This window comes from Rousettus aegyptiacus, unplaced genomic scaffold, assembly GCF_014176215.1.
Source record: "Rousettus aegyptiacus isolate mRouAeg1 unplaced genomic scaffold, mRouAeg1.p scaffold_m13_p_2, whole genome shotgun sequence".
Taxonomy (NCBI): domain Eukaryota; kingdom Metazoa; phylum Chordata; class Mammalia; order Chiroptera; family Pteropodidae; genus Rousettus; species Rousettus aegyptiacus.
In genome coordinates this window covers 31,902,190-31,917,070 of record NW_023416295.1, presented here as the reverse complement: position 1 = coordinate 31,917,070, position 14,881 = coordinate 31,902,190, and positions in this window count along the sequence as shown.

Sequence of the window (14,881 nt, the reverse complement as noted above, 5' to 3'; positions counted from 1 at the left end):
AAAGTGTTTTGGAATTGGTTAGGTAAAAGAAGTGATGCATTTTATTGTAAATCTTGTATTACTTTTATTTTAAAAACTATTTAATATTTTTAATTAAAAAAATTAAGAAACGTACAAAGTGTAGTATTAAAGTAAATTAAGCAAGACAAATGAATTTTTGTAGGCAGATGTGGTAAGCATTAAAAAGCTCTAATAGGAGTTAATTGATTTAAAATTACATATTTTTATCCTTTTGCTTTTCTGAGCCTCAGACCTTTGCCCTGGACTACCCTAGGCATCCATCTGCTTAGAAGATTAAAACTTGTTACAATTGGAATAAAAGGAGAAATGCCTGAGCAATATTAATTTTTTGATATTCAAATTGGATTATGCATAAGACAATAGCTTTGCAAGTCAGGCCATTATCTTGAGAAGGGATTTTCTAAATTCCTTTATTCTTCTTTACCATATCAACAACTGTACTCCAGACAACTCAAATAATTGAATTTTCCTGAGGCAAGGAGAGCATGCAGATTCACCTGTAGCATCTAAGCAAAAAGAACAGAGGAGTGAAAGCAAATCCAGCTGCTTCCCCAGCTTGAAGGTGCTGAGAGAAAGGAAGAGAGAGAAGTGACTAAGGTAGATCCTGATTTCCCACTGTTTTGAAAAGAGAGTGACCCTAAGGCAGGATAGATAGCCCAAGGATGCCACCATCTCCCCTTCTAGGATATGGCTCCTGAAATATTTTTCTTTCTTCAGCCTCAGGAAAAAAAAAAAAAAAAAAAAAAAAAAGCCAAAACCGGTCTTTTTCAGTTTAGATGGCATCTTTGGCTAAGACATGACTTTTGGCTAATTATAATATCATTATAATCTCATTCTCATTGCAAATACTGCAGCTCCCATCGTGCACCTGATATCATGACAGTTCCTGAAACACCATATAAGAAAGAGCAGGAAACTGAGCTCCCTGCCTCCTGAGAGGAGACAATGAGGCTACATCAGTACCACATTTCTGGGCTCTGTCCCAAGAACAAAAGCTCATAATCCAGACATCTTCCTCGGACACTCTCTGTTCTCTCTCTCAGTTCACCCACATCCTCGACTGTACTTTTGCGTTAATAAACCATGCACTTTCCTGCTTGCCGTTCGTCTTGCCCTTGAATTCTTTCTTGCAAAATAAGACAAGTACCTGGTCACTCGGAGCCCTGAGCTCTCCAGCAACAATGTCTCCAATAAGGAAAAGAAATTCTGAGGGCAAAGACAGGTGCCATTGGCTCTGCTATCCATTTAGGACCTAAAAAGAGACCCCTCCATCCACAGCCAACATCTATCTATAGTGTGGTCATAGCAATTCTGCAGCAGAGCACTAAACTGCCTCTCATTCTCTGTAGTATAGAGAGACTGTAGCTCTCCATGAGAGTCACAGGGGATCTCCACCAAGAAAATGTTAAGATTAATAAACAGAAACCTCATTTAAAGTGGAGTTAGGAGGGTCTGCAAGGGGAGCTTTCACATCCTACCACTCATTGTCAATTACCATAAATAGAAAGAGATATACTTTCCATCTCCAACTGGAAGATGTCTTTCTACTCTACTACTTCTGCAGGAAGAAGTAGGATCTTCTCCTCCCCTGGCAACCATTCAGCTTGTGGAAGACTGTTACAACTCAGCCAATGAAGTCTCTATACTTCAAACTCCCAGTTTCCTCTAATGGATGCTTTGTTTAGAACAGTCATCTAAACTCCCACTTTCCTGTCTAAAACAATGGCCCTTTCCTTTGTCCTCTGTACTTACAAGTGGAATTGCAATTCTTTGTTGTTTCTGAATAAACCCATCTGCTGGGGAAATATCTGGCTGTCTATTTGTTTAAGGTCAATAGAACCAAGGTGACACCAAGTCAGAAGTGAAAAAAAAACTATCCAAATAAATGAGAATTTTTATCCCAATTAGAGTCTGTTTGCCAAAAAAAATACCTAATTATTAAGTGAAAGATATTTTATCACTTATGTGATCCAACATTATTTTTCTCCCCATGAACCAGTGGGCATAAGAGGAAGAACAAATAGATCATAGAAAATTTTAACTTTTAATAACAAACTTCTGATCATCTGAGCTTTATTTGGTGGTAAATTTTGTACTCATTTTTAATCTCTCTTTAGTTACTACATACTACTTGATATAAAACTTTTTGTTTCCACCCTTTTATATTTTCATATTCTTCTTTATTTTTATTCTTTTCTTCTCCTGAAGTCTGACTTTTGATCATTTATTTTCCTCTAGAAAATCCCAATACACTACTCAAGTCAGTTATTTGAAAATTGGCAAAAAAACTTGACAGAAACAATTTAAATTTCATTTTATTTTTATGGTTTGCACTATTTGTGGATTATAATTTGAATAACTTTCAAGGCATCAAGTCATCTAAATTCTTCTATCTTGGTAGTTGAAGGGCCAGATGGGTAAAAACAGGCTCAAATGCTAGAGAGATATTCGACAGTATTTTTTTCTATCCTATTGCCAAATGCTTGGTTCCTGAAACATCACCAGAACAATCCATTGATGAACAATAGGTTATTGTTCTATGATAGTTGTAGGAGAATCTCAGAGTGAGGACAATGTAGAGAAATTTATTGAGAGTTCAAAATCTGATATGTCTTAAATATAAGGAGATTGGTCTGGATTAGATAAGGATCTTTATGATAATTTAGAATAGGTAGCTGAGTGAGATATCAATTTTGAGGTAAAGGAATTAAAGAGTCTCCCATGTACATTGTCATTTGAATGTTTTATATTGAAGAATAGATAGGTCTCATGAAGTTACTTAAATAAACATTAAAGTTACATTTGCAACATTTACTTTCCCGGGAAAGAGTTTCCTAGAATAGTAAAGTTATTTTAATGAAGATAGTAGACTAGCATACTAATATAGATATCAAGTTATGTAGATGGAATTGACTCTCATTATCGGCACTAGCAAAAGTCTGTTGATATATCTGTAAACTATATGATATGTAAACGTTTGACGAGACATGCTGATAATTAAATATTAAAATCTAGCCATATAAAAGATATTCTTTTCTAAGGCTCTCAAATACGGAAGTTGGATAAAGGGAGGAAATGAGCAGGTAAAGAATTTCACCTGATAGTTACCTCAAATATTGTGGTTTTTCTCATGAGTTAAGAAGCTCCCAAACACTGCTAAAGGCATCCAATCAGAGTCATTACTTATCATCTTAGCTTGAATCATACTATATTAACAATCACTATAAAATTTTGAGATTTCCATCAGAAAATATGTGTTCCTCCCCTAATCCCATCCTCCCATTCCCTTAGTAGCATATTGATGAAGCGACAAGTCCATCACAGCTGCAGCTCTGTTGCATATTATCCTCATGTTTGGAACCAGTGAAGGAGTGGCCTCCTTCTGAGGCATTGCTTTCTCACGGCACATTAAATATATATATAAATACATTTATATACATATGGCAGAACAAGTCAGTACTTCTGTAAATTTTTAGTCAGAAACAACTCATAGGACTGCTGCTCACAGTCCATTACATGAAACAATTCACTGCCAAAGCCTGAGATCAGTGTGTGTCGGAGAGAAGTAGAGTAGAGGTTAGCAGGATGCACACTTTCCCTCAGAGAAGGCAGTGAATATTTTTTAAATATCATAAATTTCCACAATGACCAATTGTAGAGGTTTGTGTATTGTGTAGAACTAGAAAATGCTTCATCTATCTCCATCATTAATTATTTCTATTGTTTTTAGGATGTCCTAATTTCTTCATTTATAAAATGGTAATATTGCCATGTCATTTCAGATTTCCATGGAGCAAATGAAATAAATCTTATAAATGCAGTTGACACTAGATTTTATAAATTCTTAAAATTTTCTAATTTCCTAGAACAGTGCTAAAATATTGGCTTAATATACTCTTTGATAAACATAAAAAGGAAGTACCATTTTGTATCTAAATTAGTAGTTAACAATTCTACTATACATTACTGCTGTTAATATAGTCTCTTTAAAAACATTTAAAATATAACACGACAAAATACATAATATTAATGAAAGTCTTATATGAGTTTAGTAAAAAGATCTAAACACCTATTAGGAAGTCTAACAAATCCTCATAGTACCCTATTTTGTGAGTTATTCCTCAGAATTTGTATTTGAAATTGGTCAGCATTATTATCCACATTAAATATGAGTAAATAAAAATATAACGATGCTAAATGGCTGAAAACCATATCTCATGTCAAAAATCAAGTTCTTGGAGTCTCAAAACAGTACTAAACAGTAAATTTTATTTTCAATTTTTGAATGTGAATTTATTTGAATCAACTTAATAATAACCATGTTGAATATCATTGCATGAAAGAAGACATGGTACCCACAAGCAATATGTACTTTTTTAAATGCTACACTATTTGATAACTGGTTGAGTATGTCTTGCCTCTGATTTTGTATTGCCTCCCGCTTCCATGTCTTTGTGGCACCTTCAATTTTGAATAAAATGTAGAAAAATCACTTTAGAATTTAAAAAAATAAATCTATATTGGAGAAATATATATATTTCTCATATATATCTAGGGATAATATTTAGTTACATTAATTGTAATTAATACAACTTTAAAAATTATAAGGTTAAAAGTTATACTTAAAAATGAGAAAATAAATTGTAATTAGATATGTATAAAATGTAAAATAAATGTAAGATCTTATGTAGATAAACTGTAGATGAGTCATCTGAATTAATATTGGAATAATGAAAAATGTAAAGAACAGTATTGAGAATTTTGTCATCGTTGCAGAGAAGAGCAGGACATGCTTTACTTATCTGAATATTCGCTTCAATTTTCTACTTTTCTTTATGTTGACAAGATAACATGTACCAGAAAAAATAGAAAGTGTTTTTATTAATTAAAAACATTTGGTGTTGAATTAGACTATCCATCGAAATCTGGTATCTAACATATATAGTCTTTAAATGAACGGTACTGAATTCTAGCTTCCCAATACTCACTAGAGTGTAATTTTAAACTTACTATTTTATAGCCCTGGACAAATTACTGAGAGAAGAAATAATATTAAATAAAACATTTAATTAATGAACTTATTTGTTCCTTTGTATGGTCTATGTTAATTAATCGCATATACTAAATATCTACACAACTGGAAATGCAACAAACACTAACACAGAAAGCCACAAAATACTTCTACTGAGTCAGAGATATACATTGGTACATATTTTTTCAAAGTCAATATAAGTTTAACCTATACAGACAAATTTCATCAACTTGGCTTAAGAGTTAAGTAAAATATTTTGTTATGAACTTACTCTGATAAGAAAGCCCAAATTTCAATAACTATAAGCACCTCCCCTTCCTCCAGCTTGAGCAGGAGCATGTTGGCCCTACAGGTTTTAAGTGTGTGTGTGTGTGTGTGTGTGTGAGAGAGAGAGAGAGAGAGAGAGAGAGAGAGAGAGAGAGAGAGAGAGAGAGAGAGAGATATCCCCAGAAAACAGTCTGTCATTTGTAATAATCCCTCCACATTCCACAAGGGATATTTTTGGAACATAATGGACTTTTATATACAGTGTTCATTTTTCTTCATAAACCTTGAATTATTCTTGATTACTTCTTCATCACATTCAATCAGTCATCAAGGTTCCTTGATTCTATTAGTTAAATATCTATCTTTCCTGCCCCAGTCAGTTCCTACTTCTTTTGCTACACTTGATATTCTTACTATATTTTATCACAGTTGTAATAATAACTTTTTTCCCAGTCTCCAAATTCCTATACTGCTAAATTCCAATCTTTCATATATAATTAAAAAAGCCACATCAATTCCAAATACAATACTGTCATTACATAATTCTCAAACAGATTCAGCTGTTTCATATACCTAATTCTTTATATTCTATCATAGCTAGTATTACGACATCACCATCATCATCATTACCACCACCACCATCTTCATCATCATCATCACCATGATTATCATCATCATTTATTCTGTAAGTCCACTTTCTCTTAAATCACTTTCCAAACTATGCATTTTTATATCCTCCTTCCATTTAATCATTTATTAGCAATGGTTCTCCATACTGTGTTTGGTTTCAAGCTTTGTGCTGAGTCCTGCAACCATAATGGTAAACAAAATACCAACTTGTCATGGGGGATCATGCAGTCATGAAATAGACATACATGTAAATAGAAATTTAACAATGTAGTTGGTGGGGGAGGAGTAGCGACACCTTGGAGAGCTTGGAGAGCACTGGGTGTTTCTGAAACAAAGCCAAGTTCAGAGAAGAATTACAAAAAAGAATACTATTCAAATGCCGAGAATTGTACTGAATCAGAGTTCTGGCAAATTTTGTCATCCCAAACTACTTTCATCTGAAATTTGCCCACTAAAATTTTTACTCATTTTCGTGATTAGGATCACTGCACCATTTGCACCAGAGCCTCTGACTGTAGATGGTGACCACGAGAAGAGCAATAACTTCCAGTTCATGGTTTGATACCCTGATTCACTACCATCTATCTACCTATTTAGTTTGTTACAACTATAACAATGTCATTCAAAATAAAAAGCTTTCAAAATTTCCTAAAGAGACTCCACTATACTCAACTCAGTAGTGCTTAAAATCCTGTAACTATATTTAGGATATAATTAAAAACAAAGTAAAACAAACAAAACCCTCAAAACTAAGACAAATTGCTGAGCAACACATTCGCTAAAAAGCAATACAAATTTTCACCCAGTTTTCAGACAAATACTATTTAGTGGGTATCCTCTAAACTCATTTTTGAAGATATATATTTAAGGAAAAGTTAACATTTACTGTCTAAAATCTTGATGTAAATGATTTTGATAAGAAAGTATTTATTATTATTAAATAAGAATTATATGATAATATAATATTAAATATTTTAAAGGTGTCTCCCGAGATATGCAAGGGTTACATGCGTAAACATGCTTAGTCAAGTAATCAATACTATATAGACTATTTGTGTTTACTAAGTATAAGTGGAAAAAGCCTAGACATTTTCCTTTTAAATAAACATACAGTGAATATCTAGCTCAATTTGAGGTCATGGCCTTTACCTGAAAAATGTTAAGAAACACATGAAAATTAAATTATTTATCTAGTCACTTGTTTTTTCATTCAACTGATACCATAATTAGAAGTATGGAAATAACTATAGGTCCATCACATCCAGTTTCTCATAGAAAATTATAACATTGTAATAAGCAGCATGTGTAAAATCATGCCCAATGAAATGATGCAAAAAAAATAATTTCCCAGCAACTACTATATAAGGAATGGAGGAAGCAGATTACCTTTCAGCAAATTTTTCCTCTTGTGAGGCAAAAATTTTTTGAATGTCTTTTTTTTTTTTTTAAGCCAGAAGGAGACAAATATCTTTGGACCAATCCTTGATAAAAAGTAATAACTTACCTTATTTTTAAAGCTGGGAAACATTCTGGAAGACATGAGTAAATTCGAATTAGAGTCAAAGAGCTTCTTTTGAGGAAAATGAACTAGCTTTTGAGTTTTGCTTTTGTTAGGCTCAATATTAATAGAAACTTATTGATGGGTTAATGATCGAATAAAGAAACACTGATAGAAAAGACACAGAAGAGAGATAGAAGTAAGGTCATGGCCTTATATTTCATCAAAGAAGACTGATACCAATACAGCAGGTTGCTGATGCTTGGGGCCTCCCCAATCCCAACTATATTTGCAAAAATCAGACATTAGGAATAGTCTGAGCTTGTAAGCTTTAAACCACAAGAGTGCAAACCACAGAAAGCTGTATTTTCAAAACAATTTGAACAATGCACAAATAATTTGAAGACATTTGGTTAAATATTCTAACCAATATGTTAAATAAGTGTTTTTTTTTTAAGAACTTTCTTTTTTATTGGCTTGTTGAATCTAACCAGTTTATGCAGAAAAGCATTACCACAAAAACTAATGCTTAATTAGCCATGAGGCAATAACGGATTTCTTCACACACATAATAGAAGTGTCCCACTCTATGACTATTTCTAATCCAAACAATTAACTGCGTTAGATGTTATTACTGTTAGGAATGGAGGATCAGAAAAGATCGATAATACTGAGAAATATATCTATGTACACTTCTAAAAATGTATCCTTTTTATGTTCCTTTATTGACTGTTTCTAAGTACATGTTATTGTTTGTTGACCCAGTAATATTTTTAATATATGACTTAATCACCTGGGTTATGGATACTTAATGATTGGTGGGCTAGTAATTGATTATGATTCTTTTAAGAGATAAAGGACATATATGAAAGAAACATTTTTGAAAGTTCTATAACCTTAGGTAATAAAATTGATAAAAAAATCAATGTTAAATATTATTGGTACTTGCAAAAATACTATAACATATAAAAATGGCACTTTTAATCAGCATTGCCTTGGTTTTACCCTGATAAATCTCAAAGGGCACATAGGATAAACTATATTAATTTAAAATATAAGGGACAAACAAGGATTACACAATATATTTTATTAAAAATATAATACTGCTCCATCAAGTCATTTGGAAAGTAGTTATTGTATTAAATTTTGTTCATTCCTTTAACTACACTACAACTGACTCAAAGAGATTATATAGCACAGGACATGAATAGAAAAGCACTATTCGAAACACATAGCTTTGGTCATTCATGCTACTGGTTTGAAAACAGTTTTTAAGGAACATGATCAGTTATCTTCCTAACTAATAACAAAAAATATGTTAGAAAAAAACCTCTCAAGTTTTAAATGTAAAGTAATTTAGCACATCACACTGCTCCTTAGGAAAACAGAGAAATTGGATTTTTTCTATTTTCACAGGATTTCTAAAAAACATCATCCAAAGCAGTGCATTAATTTACCATATGATTCAAAATTTATGACTTATATATTTTAAAGTTCTAGTGAAGAGTCAGAGCATATTTCTGATTTCACAAAACTCCAACTCCTGAAGTTAACTGATTAATTAAATGGGTCCAATATTCTTTCCATTTTTTACCCTAGGGAAGCATCTAGCTACTGGGAGATATGTATCTTAAGAGGGCTAAATTGAGAAAGCTTGCCTGTTCTTTTACAAAAATGTACAATTTTAAAATAAGGTTAGTATGAGAGAACAGTAAAAACAATAAAATAATGAAATCAATTAATACTCAGTGGTATTTTTTTTTTGTTACATAGTCTACAATTTTGGAGTTGTGTTTAATTTGACACCAATGAAATTTAAAAATTTAATTTCCTTTGACTAGGTTCAAATATTTAACTTAGTCAATGCTGAGTGTTTCATGAAAATTCCCTTAATAGAGTATAGTTGGAAAATCAATCAAGTAAACACAATTTTTCATGATATTCCATTTTATTGAATATTTAATCACTCAAATGTGATTAGTTTGAAATAAGTAAGCCTTTTAAAAAGTATTAAAGAGTATGTGGCAATTTTAAGGTAATCTTTTTAATTACCTAAGAGGAATATGTTATTATACCTAGACAAAGGGTAAAAAAATACAAATTCACATTTATAAAGTAATCTTCCCCAAATTGTACACCAATTCAGTTGAGTATGAATTTAGAAATGTTTTTGCCCTTGTTGTTAGACAGGGCTGCCACCTACCTGTAAGAATTTTTTTTATGAAAACTAAAAAGTTGCCTCCTTTGAATGAAAAATTATAACAATGCTTTTTTGGGGGCGTAGGGGGGTAGGGAGTAGATTTTTCAAGGCTGATGCAAACATTCGAAGACTATATTTTTGTCCCCAACTGCCAATGTATTTAGATGCCTTTGTGCCTTGAGTTACCATATCCAGTGGTCCCATTATTCCACTATACTATGCTGCTCTTATAGTTTATCGCTATTATTCTGAAAAAAATTTTTAAAAATAAAAGTACAACAAACAATATTTAAAAGAAAACTTTGTAGCTACCATTCCAAAGTAAAAATGTTAACTTGAACTAATTTTTGCTTAAGAACATTTTTAAAAAGCAAAACATTATTACAAATAAATGTGAGGTCTCTGATTTCCTTCCATAGTACAATTTTCTTTCCATTGAAAACTCTTATTGTACATTCAGTGTAAATTTTTCTATTTCAGTTTTTATGAAGGAAAAAGAATCAGAGACAAAAACCAGAAAGAGATAATAATAATAGAAGATTTGTTCATGAGGTAAAATATCATAATAATAGGAATTTCAAGAAAGAGAAAGAGACCTCAGTGTCTGGGTCATTGTAGGTGTTAAAAAAAAAAAAAAAAAAGCTTATTCTTCCCACTAAGCCCTTCTACATACAGCCCCTAATGGCCCTCAGTGCTTATTTTAGTACAGTACTTTTCATTCAGTACAGGTGACTAAACACTTACTGAAACATTATAAAAACATGCTTTTTTTTGGTTAATAGCTATTAAATGATCTTAAATAAAACTGTAAATCATTAATAAACATGTTTAGACTTTTTGCATAATCTATTATTGCTATTATTTATAAAATTACTATAGTCCGACATGTTTTACACATATCATCTGATTTTTATTTTCAAAAAATGGCCATTTTAATTAAAATTTTTACATTATTAAATAGTCACAAATATGCTCTCTAGTGTACATTTGTAATTGCTGTTATATTTATATACTTACAAGTATAGAGTTTTATATAAGTATATAGAGAGTTTTAGAATTTATAAATAAATTCATCTCAAGCCACTCCATTTGATCCTCTTACTAAGACCAGAAAGGTTATTTCTATGGTCTGAATGTTTGTGACCCTCTACCCCACCAAAATAATTCAAATGTTAAACTCCTAATGTGATGATATTAATAGCTGGGGGTTTAGGGAGGTATTTCAATAATGAGGGTGGAACCCTCCTGAAAACAATTAATACCTATAATAGAGGTTTCAGAGATATTTCTGGCCCCTTCCACCCTGTGCAGACACGGGAAAAATCTGCAACCAAGAAGAGTGCCCTCACCTGACCACCAACATCCTGGCCTCAAACTTCCAGCCTACAAGGCTGGAAGAAATAAATTTCCATTGTTTATAAGCTACTCAGTTTGTGGTATTTCGTTATTGTAGCCCGGATGGACTGAGACAGTGTCTATTTTCAGTAATTATTAACCAATTTTATCTACAAGGATATCAAAATTATTAGAAATCAAATGCCTTATTCAAAGTCTGTGATACAATTTGTCACTATACTGCTCCCTTGTAATCATATACACCAAAGCACATCTAAAATTTTCTTCCCTCAGACTGAGACTATCTCCTTTCTTCAAGCTCCATATTTCATGTTGCAAAACAAGATAACAAGGAGAAATGACAAATTACAGCAGTAGTTACCTGCTAATAAATTTTATTTTTCACCTAGAGGGCTTTCCAGCAGTAGATAGTCTACTTGGTTCAGGTTTATGATGCCACGTTTAATGTCATCTTTGCATTTTTCAAAAGCCAGCAAGAGTTGTTACTAGAAAACAGTATCTCCCCTTTGCAGTAAGAGACTTTCTTTTAGATAATCTTCAGAACAAGCTAATGCTGAAAAACCTGATGGCAAGAGAGAAGATACCCATGTTGCAAAGGGAATAGGGGTTGTTTACTAAGAGAAGAAATGCCAGTATCAGGTGCAACACTCATCTAACAGTTGGAATACTTGTTACATTAACAAGATTTACTGGCAGACTCCATCTGTGTCTTCTCACCAAACAAGGTCACTCAGTCAGATACTATGGAGCCTAATGAGGAAAGTGCCAAGTCTCTGGAGTGATAATGGAGGTTTGCTCTGACTTACGCCTCAGGCATTGGCAATATTTTTAGTTCTAGAAAATAAAATAAGGTACAGAAAAAGGTCATAATTTTTATCGAGCTGATCCACCTTGAAAAAGAGCTGTGCATGTAACTGAGTATGTTTAGTTTGTTTTTTTCCTTTATTCTGAGATTCAAGGTTACTTTCCTTGAAGTGGTTCTTAGGGTCTTAATACTTTACCTTATAATAAATTTAGATATGTTATTAGGTGAAGGGGTCTCTGCCACATCTTTTTAATTTTTTCTATATCTAAGAAAGGAAATATCTACAAACTGCTATGAGGTAGCTTGTGGATATGGGGGGATTAGTGCTTGTAATATATTATTAGCTCTTTCTTTGCAGAAAAATCCTCACAAAATTTTTCTGTGCATTGGATATCACAATATTTCTCAAACTTAGAAATTAGATGTCTAGATTCAAGTTATAGCAATTACTTTTCAATAGCTTTCTGACTTGGGTAAATAGCTTATCATCTGAGCCTCAGCATCCTAAATGGAAAATTTATGGATTTAGAATAAATAATAGTGGAGGTCCCTTCCAATGGAAATGTTCTCCAGAGTCATTAAATGTACAAGACCTTATATACTCTCAAAAGAATTTCAGTGTACCTCTCCAAATACACATTTCATATAGCATGAGCTTATTTCACAATAGCATTAATATATTAGAACATAGTCTACTTCTTAATCTGTTTTTATCATCCTTGCACTTTAACCTCATGCCACCCACTAATTTATTATTTTATATATATTTGAAAACCTTGAAATATTTAGCTTCTCTATTTATTCCAAATTTCATTTTAAATAAAAATAAAACTATATCTGATCTGCCATCTACTTTGACTCTTTTCGAATATAATTCTCTCATTGAAAGCAAAACAAAGAAAAAATTATGATGACATTACTGTTACAAATCAATCAACTGCCTCACTGGCTGTACAAAAAGAATACTAAAAGCACCTGACCTTAAATTTAAAGGAAAGTAAGGATTTACACAAGGTCTAACCCATAGATGATCCAGATTGATCAAAAACAACCTAGACCTGTAAATTTTCTGACTTATAGCTGCTCAATTGAGTAAAGGGCTCCCTAGAACAATTTGATGTCTTTTATTTAACTAATACTATTAACAAACTACTATATGTTAGCTGCTATGCCAGGAACAAGAAAGACAATTAGTTTAAGTTAACATCTGAATCCGAATTATCCTTCATTTAGAGCATGCTAAAGAGTTTGACAGATTAATTTTATTTTTTCCTTTTTTTGGACAATCTCCTTGATACCATAGAGTTAATAATCTTGGACAAAGAGGCAATATGCCTGAAGATAAAACAAAAAAAAATTAGAATAATTATAACTGTCAAATATTATGCAAAAAACAAAATGATCAGTGATAGAGAAAAAGTAGATAATGAGAGGAGGCAGGCGTTGGGGCCCACTTACAGAGGGTGGTCAGAGAAGCCTGGGTAAGTAGGTGAAAATATACCAAAGCATGAAGGTTGAGAGAAATCAGCCCTGTGAAGAATAGTGAAGAGTGACCTCTGCGGCAGTGTACGTGAAAGGCCAGGTCAGGAAATAGTAGGGGGCAGGGGGCAGCCTTTACCATCTTGATGACTTCTAAAACGATATGGCATAACTAATTTATTGTTTTGATAGAATGGATTTATAGTTTCTTTAATTTATGTAAATCCTGTATAGATGACTCTAGTTTTATTACATAAAAGTTACTATACACTAAACTTACAATCACTTAAAAAAATATTATTCTTACAAGAAGCATTTCAAAAAGCCAGTATTTTGTGACAGATCTTCATGAACTGCTTTTTTTGTCTCCACGCTTTAGGCATAATACTTCTTTCACTCTCTGTTCCCTTAACATTTCATGATGCAGTAATTTTATATTTCATTTATTTTCTCCCAACTTTCCCACTCCCAATTTCTCCAAAGACAGATTCACATCTTCTAAATAGTTATCTCCTTCAAGGAATGACCCTTTCTGGAATATGTTATTAATTTCAAGCATCTGTCATGCCTTTGCTTTCTGAAGACTACATTCTTCATGTCATTCTTAATTCTTTATCCTTCAACGCTAAAGTAGGGTAAATCCCTCCTTTCTCTTAATTTATCGACCATAATTCTATTGCCCACAGCACATTTTGTCATAGTTAGTTTCTAAGAGCCTATCTCTAGATATGAGATAAATGAGAACACCATCAAATCATAAAATAACTCATTCACCTTTTTCCACGCAGTATTTATTACATTCATCTCTTTATTCTAGAACCTCATCAATAACAGTTGTTAGTAAATTTTTCTGAGTGAATGAATTTGCCAAAAATTGTAAGGAAATATGAGATATATTTTTTGTTTCCTGTTAATGTGCCATTTTGATTTGACCAAGCTCTGAAAATGAAGCACTCAAACCACCCTAGATGGCTCAGAAGTCATTAAATTCTCATAGAGCCTGAGGTGAAAGAATGTTCAATCCTATGTAGATATATTTTTTTTATTTCTCTCTAGCCACAAAGTATTTCAAATTTAATGAAGGCATTTCTTTAAAAAAAAGGATCTGTCACTAGGGAAATATGGTTAATGCAGAAAGTACAAAAGCACTAGCATTCACATAGAATATAAGTATAAAATATTTAGGGATAAGATTTGGATTTTAAAATTCTAAGGTTACTCGTTAACTAACATAGTTTCCTCAAATATGTTGCTGTCACTTCAAATCACTTTCTCCAACTGCGAATGTACAAAATTAATTAGGAAAGGCTTAGAATAAAATAACAGAAACTGATACCAAACTTAAGTATAAATAATTATAAACCTATACATGATCAGAGAAAGCTGTTGCGTCATGCATGATTTAATTAACATTATCTATATGTATCTAACAATGACTGAGTCTGCTAGTCCTTATGAAAACTATGAGAACTTTAAGAAAATTTGGTGATACAGTTCAGCAAATATTGTGTTAGAAATCTGGAATTAAAAATGTTCTGCAGAATTGTTTTCTGCAAATTAGCATATAATGTGAAGAGATAAATATTTTAGCTT